General features: G+C 38.5%; 1 long non-coding RNA gene across 1 annotated transcript in view; it reads right to left on the minus strand.

Moving 5' to 3' along the window:
- Nucleotides 1-4208, minus strand: part of LOC128866974 (uncharacterized) — an 81012-nt gene extending 76804 nt beyond the window's left edge. The window contains exon 1 of the long non-coding RNA XR_008454973.1: nt 4068-4208. This is a non-coding gene — a long non-coding RNA (uncharacterized LOC128866974). The remainder of the gene's footprint in view (nt 1-4067) is intronic.
- Between the last annotated feature and the right edge of the window lie 3682 nt (nt 4209-7890).

Raw genomic sequence — 7890 nt, forward strand, 5'->3', positions numbered from 1 at the left:
TTTATTCGCCTTGGAGAGAAGTTTCGCGGTTCGCTGGAAAGGAAAAACTTACGGCCATGCCAGTCTATAATGGCGAAAAGCTCATTACAGCTCACAGAGGACTGATTACATCGTCCCGACTCTCCTTTCATCTCAGGCGGAATGGAGTAAGGGATTCTCGCTAAACAACTTCGACACTACAGTGCATGCAGATGTGGCTCTAAACTGGATTGTCGTTTTGGAGCAGTCTATGAGAATATATCATACAAGTAGATTTAGAATTGAAAAATCTATACGTCCTCCTAATACCTTCAATATATTCCAAGCGAAAGTACTGTCAATTGGGGAAACTTGTCGGCTACTAATCGCAGACTTCTCTTTTAAAGAAAATATGATATCACAGTTCTTTCGGATAGCCAAGCTGAAATTCAAACACTGGATTCGGCTACAAAAACCTATAAGCTGGTGGAACAGTGTAGGAATAGCCTTACCACCTTGAGCAAAAAACAATAACATTGCCTCAATCTAGGCCCGGTACATTGGGACATTCAGGGTAACGAAAAAGGAGATGAACTGAATAACGTTCTTGCGGAATTGGTATTCACACCACTGAGTGCAGTCAAGAATGAAATTTCCTCAATCACGAATCGTAGATGGTGAGATCAAACGACATGCAAAATTTGCAGATCGATATGATCCACCCGCAACCAAAGAAACATCATCATTAATAAACATGGAACGACGTAGCGCCTGGAGATTCACGACAGTCATAACTGACTTTTGATCTGCCGGGCGATTTTGCAAGTGGCTTCATTGCGCCACCTTTCGTTTGCTTTCCTTACAATTTCTTCAAGGATGAGTAGCTTGTAGCATGTTTGTAAGGGTATCCCTGTGTCATTGTCTATGTACTCATCCGTTAATTTGGTACCGAGTCTCGTTAGTTCATTTGCTCTGCAGGTTACACTCAATGTCGCAATGGCCAAGAACCCAGGTTACCTTTAGGTGAAATGAAACAGCCATCTCGTTACGAGACTACCTAAGAGGTTGTCGACTATTTTGTAAGGGATTTTATCGCCGCTTGGCTATCAGTGAAAATGTAGATATCATTTCCGGATATCTCATCACACTGTATCAGTGTCGCGGCTTACATTATTGCCATCAGTTCAGCCTGAAAGACACTACAGTAGTCGGTGAGCCGAAAACTGAAGGAGATCCCCAGATGTTCGTATGTTCATATCCATAAATCGATAGAAAATTAAATTTTAGGAAGCAACCTGCAAGCTCAAGTCGTTAGTTAGTCACAGGTAAAATTCACGACCAAAGTCGAAAAAGTCTGGCCAGACCCTCTTTCGGTGTATGGCCGAGCTCCTCCTCCAGTTTGTGGTGTGCGTCTTGATGTTGTTCCACAAATGGAGGGACCTACAGTTTCAAGCCGACTCCGAACGGCAGATATTTTTTATGAGGACTTTTTCTTAATTTTTATGTTTCAGAGATTCGAACCTACGATCTCTCTGATTCCGAATGATAGTCGCGCACCAACCCATTCGGCTACGGCGGCCGGCACAAAAGTAATACCGAACTTGTTTCAGAACTTTTTAAAAAATCAGTGCATTTATCTTCAAATCTCCTTTGTATGATGTTTGGCCGAGGCACTCCTCCAATTTTGTCATGTGCATGTTGATGCTGTTCCACAAATGGAGGACCTACAATTTTATTTCGCCTCATGGCAAAAACACATTCGAGGGTATGCCTTTGACTGCTGAGGGGCGTTCGCTATGAAAAAACTGTTTCTATCATTTGGTGTTTAACGTCCACGCTGGGTTTCGAACACGAGTTGTACCGAATGGTAGACTCGGAAGAAGGAATGGAAGCTACGGCGATGCTTCCGTCTTAGTAGGTATATTTTTGTTGAAATCACAAACCAGTTCATTGATGGTTGTTTTTTTTTGTCAAATCATCACTTTTAGTTCTTTAAGTTGGCTTAAGAATATTTCAAAACCGGAGTTATGATATGAACTGATCTGACAGCAAAATATATATGGAACACCATGCCCTGGAAGGGTAATAACAAATAAGAACTTCTTCAAAACAGGGTTTAAGAAAATAAAAGTGGGGTCACCGCGCCAGAGTTGTCAATATCCGTCACTTGCTTGATTGAAAAGCGAGAGTTCACACTCCATTTGAATATTGGAATAAAACTATGCAGTTGTCCTCAAAGGAATAGCCACTTCACACACTTTACAGCACTTTTTCACTACACTTCCAACTAAATAACTCACTTTATTCATTGAATTGACACTAAAGTTGTTCACAAACTCGCGCATCTGCTTTTCAATAATTTTTCATATTCCGTGCTAATACTCGCTCAATTTGTTCACAAATCACCGAACATTGAATGCTAATACAGTGGTTCGATAGTGGCTCAATAATAATATTCATCGACGTCGTCAACGTCTACAACTCAAGACGAATTGATTTTCCACAAAAATATCTACTTGATAGCCAACTGAATCGTACTGAAGTGCTGCATGCACAAGGATAGTGCAATCCTGAACCTGTCGACATGTGGTCGAGCAACGAAAATGAATGAGCGATAATTTCCGCTCATTCGTTCGTTACAAAATTTGTTTTTGCTGCTGCTGCTGCTGCTGAGATTAATATGCAATATGTACGAGTGTATGTACGGTTATGTATACGTACATATGTAAGCCCAAAGGAAACACAAGGAATTCGCAACAAGTCGTGCGGCAAAGACCGTGGCGAAAGCCATGTGAGAGCTTACTTACAATCGCTCATCATAACACGGACCACCACCAATAACGCTATAGCAACAACAAAACACAGTATGTGGTTGCATTCGGGTGGGGGATTGTGTATGCTGTCGTGCATTGCGGGAGCGCATAGGCAGCAGCAACTTATATTCGTACAAAATAGATCGGCGAGTAGCTACTACCATATAATACATACATATATATGTACAGAGTATATACATACAATATATGTATTTATACATTTCCACAAACGATTTAGGGCATGACAGCCGGCATTTTATATATATATATGCATGTATGTATGTAATTGTGTGGGGGAGGTGGCGTGTCAAGCCGTTTTATGATGCGCCGCTTCGCTGAAATAATCAATAATGTTATTGCTGGGTCAAGCAGCGTTTTGGAACATGTGGCCATCATTCTCCCCCGGTTCGTCACACCACTTGATGCATACATACATAACAAGTAGGTTTACATCATTCGAACGGAGGGGGTGGTGCGAACATGTGCGCCCTGCAGCGTTGCCATTGCATGTATCAGTTAGTTTATCAATGTCAGTGAGACCCTCAAATGCTCATTGGACTTTTATCACATTTTTTTTTCATTCGTTCAAGGTATCTCTCTACCATTTCTTTTATCACACGAACATTCAACACATATACATACATATGTATGTGCATACAGAGATATAAAGATAGTAGTAGGTAAGAAATCGAATGGGCAAACAGCCAATCGTGCTAAAGAGAGCGCACAACAATCTTATCGCAGTTACCGTTGTTTTTGTTATCGCCGATAGCCCCAACGCGGCCGCCGAAAAATCAACAACATTCATTTTTCCTCACACTATTTTTCGTCTATGTAAGAGTATTTTTCTCTTTTTTATCACTTTTCACCTTTCGTTAGAGCTCACAACGTTAAGGGGCGCGGAGTGGAGACTCGCAGGGTATGCAGACGCACGCATAAACAAACAAACATTATACATAGTTACGCTCGGGACATCGCTCGTTCGCTAGACCACACGGTGAAGGTACGTAAATGCATATGCCCGAATTTGTAAATATGTATTTGAATATATGCAGGTGTATATACGCGCTCGTATACAAGAACGACGATTGACTTTGGCTGCTTGGTAGTAACTTTGTGCAATCGCTTGGTAAATAGTATGATAAATTTTATCATTTTTTGCTTTATGGATTTTCTTGCCCTCTCAAATCAAATGGAAATTCGCTTATTTTTATTCTTGTAACACTTATAGCATTTTTCAAAACACTTTTCATTCATTTCCATTCGAAATTAACGGCTTATTTTATGAAAATTTACATTTTTTCTTTGAAACTTATACGTTTGAAGAATTTTTCGGTCAACGAAATTCCGATAAATTGCTTTACTTCACTGTACTCGGCAACGGCTTCACTTCAACTCAATTCTGCGCTAGCCAGTTCGTCTTGTATACTTCTTTACGGCCCCCACACAAAAGCGATTGGGGCGCATTTGCTCGGCAACGGCAGCAGCAGTGAGGGCACTCACTCACTCTCTTTGCGGCTGCATGATAAAGCTCTCTTCAACAACAATGCATTTGACTGTATTTAGGCAGAGCAGAGTCGCATGATTAGTGCGTAAAATAAGATTTCGGGAATAATTTATTGGAAATTATTTAAATAATGAATATATACTTGTATATATGTATATGCATGCATACATAGATATAGATTTTAACATATACACAGGCCGTAAGTGCTTTATGCGTGAGATAACGTATAAAATGCAAACATCGTGTATTCGATTCTAACTTAACGAGTATGAAATATATAAGTCTGAATGAAGTAAGGAATGAAGTTTTCCGATCGGTCGCACTAATGCTACGCAACAGTTTTACGTAAAAACGATCTGTCATCTATGTAAGTATTTCTTCATCATGAATCGAAAAAGAAACACTAAGCCTCCTTATCGAGGTGCCAATAGCGGCCAATCGTACGAACACGCGGTATATAACTGCGCTATTAAACAGGCGCCTTTAATTGTCGGGAAAAACAATTGCGAGCATTTAAAGTTAAAGCTAATTTCCAAATCTGCAATGTTACGGCTTTTATGCTATAAAAGGATGTGTGTATGTATGTATGTTTACATATACCAATGGTTGAAGCTGACTAGAGTCAAAGACTTCACTCAAGCGTGAAAGAAATAGTAAGTCCCGAGCTTTTAACACACCTCATGACTTCTTTCTATCATTCTTACGTAGCACCTGAAATCCTATAGCCAATACTCAGATCCTATAGCCAATACTCAGGTCTGAATATCATATCCTGAATGGATGCTGATGCAGATAATGGAGCATTGAGCTAGGAAGGCATTGACCAAATTCAAAATCAAAAGAAAGATGCAATGGTTGCGGTGGTTACAATAATGGAATAAGAAGGGAGCAAATTAAGTGTGCCCGGAGTCCAAATAGAAGTTTATTTTGCGTTGAAATATAAAATAAGATGAACAAAAATATGTACATTTTCAGTATACATATATTCCCATTGCTTTTAAAAGATGTTTTCCGTCATGTGGCTGATTTGGTTTTATATGCTGGAGCGCATCCTGCTAACTAACTTTTTAATTTTTGCAAGTTTCGGAGAATATCTCACATTATTCCTACTTAAGGGAACAGATACCTGTAAAATTTCGAAAAAAATAAATTTTTTTTCATAAAATGTTAATATAATCCTTAAAGAATATGTCATATTCAAATATTTCTTATATCATAAATCGTCAACCGTGACGACTCTATTCTTTGCGTTCCAGCGCTGGGAGAGGCATAGTTACCTTGCCGACTTTAGACGCGTTTTTCTCAAAACTTTATTTTTCGAATTGGCGTACACGATAGCTCGAAAAGTTATCGACCGATCTCCCTGAAATTTTGCACATTATATTACATTTGCATGATATTACGTTCTATGTGAATTTACAATTCGAAAATTATTTTTTCAAAGCAAAAATTGTAGGAAAATTTGTCCCAAAATCATTTTTTTTAAGCATTTTATTCCGCGAATACAAATTATGAAATTAATAAAAACAAAAAAAAATGTGCTTTTTGTATTCAAGTCACTGACGCCGATGATTAAAAGAAAAAAACAAATTTTTATATTTTTTTGATGCATAAATAAACTGTATCCCAATAAAAAAAAAATTTATTGACTTCTTCATTTGAAATAATTTTAATGATAATCAGGGAAAATATGGCCGTTTACAGGTATCTGTCCCCTTAAGTGTTACACTAACTGCAAGGTAAGATTTAGAGTAGAAAAGAGATTGACTGCCCATCTTGACTACAAAATCAGACATACTATATAAAAATCACTGCAGTTGTATGTAAATTAAATTTGGTCGCCTGGCTCAAACTATTCGAAAGGATTGGGTTTTCTGGAGGTCCTAGTTAATAACTAGTTAAGCAACTAGCATTAATTAAAAGAAACAAAACTTGTTCTGTGGGATTCAACAGAGTCATAGGTGCCACGTTCCCACGACAGTCGGTTCTACGTTACCGTAACGACCTGGATTATATCCGACCAGTGTCCTGGAGGGACAGCAGCATTCACCAAAAGTTGATGGCAATTATTTTCTGCTATTACAACAACAACAACCATAAGTGAAAGAAAATATGCCCTTAACTTTAAATTAATCGAAAAACCACGTTATAATCAAGCGCACTGAAGGTCAAGTTTGTCAATTAAAGGGTTTTTCAATAACAGGTGTTATCTATCGCTATCGAGAGATGATTAACAATTTTTTATGGCTGGAAATGCGTGGTATTGATCTGGACAACGTTTATTTTCAACAAGACGGCGCTACGTGCCACACAAGTAACGAAACCATTGATCTGTTAAGGGAAAAGTTTCCGGACCTAGTTATCTCTCGAAGAGGTGATCACAATTGGCCACCGAGATCATGGGATTTAACACCTTGTAACTTTTTTCTTTGGGGTCACGTGAAAGAGAATGTCTACACCAACAGCCTAGGATCGATTCAAGACCTCAAAGATGGAATTCGTGAGGCTTTCGAGGACATAGGGCAACCACTTTGCAAAATTTCATGAAAAGGATATTGTCCTGTAAGCGTGGTCGTGGTGGTCATTTGCCTGATGTTATTTTCCATTATTAACGGCATACTCTCCTCTTTATAATAAAATAAAAACCGATCATTTATTTAAAAAAAAAACAAAAAACACTCATTCAACATTTTTTAAGATTCCGGTGAAAAGTTAACTCCCGATTCGGTCGTTCCCATAACGTAGATGCTGAATTTTACAGTTAAAATTTTGCACTGTATTCTTTTAAATGTTAACCATACAATAAAAGCAAAATAATAATTGGCGCGTACACTTCTAGATGTTTGACGGACCTCCTCCTCGTTTTTTTGTGGCGTACCACAAATATCGTTCCCCAAATCGCCGACTCCGAACGGCAGATGGTTTTTTATGAGCAACTTTTTCATGGCAGAAATACTTTCGCGGAAGTTTGTCATTGCCTGGCGAGGGGCGACCACTATTAGAAAAAACTTTTTCTTCATTTTGGTGTTTCACGCAAATTCGAACCTACGTGCTCCAAATTCCGAATTGTAGTCACGCACCCACGCATTCGGCTACGGCGGCTGTCCATTAACCATACAATACCACAATTATATATAGCATTTTTTGCAATAAACGCATATTATCACACCCTGTAGAACTTATTTCGCCTCTTATATGCAATTTTATGTAGAGATGTGGTGCTCCACTCACCAACGTAAACGCACAGCCGTACCCCCGTATCAGCTGACATGATGAAACAACGATCTACGATACTACGGAAGGGAACGGTGGTGAGAATTCATTACATGGGTCTCTCATTAGTTTCATCGTGTCAGCTTATATGAGCGTACGTTTACGTTAGTGATTGTGAGTACCAATAGTCGAATATAGTTTTGCACTGACAAAAGAACTTCACAACACTTGTATTAAAACGTACACTCATTTTTCTTTTTATATTTTTTTATAATTGTAAATACAAAATTCGAATGTAGTAAAAAACTAATCTCGTTAATTTTTCCTTTGCGCTCTTAACGCTTTTGTTTTCTTAATAAACTTCGTAAACAGAAGGTTAAAGTATTGGAAATTATTCGC

Source organism: Anastrepha ludens, chromosome 6, assembly GCF_028408465.1.
Source record: "Anastrepha ludens isolate Willacy chromosome 6, idAnaLude1.1, whole genome shotgun sequence".
Lineage (NCBI taxonomy): Eukaryota > Metazoa > Arthropoda > Insecta > Diptera > Tephritidae > Anastrepha > Anastrepha ludens.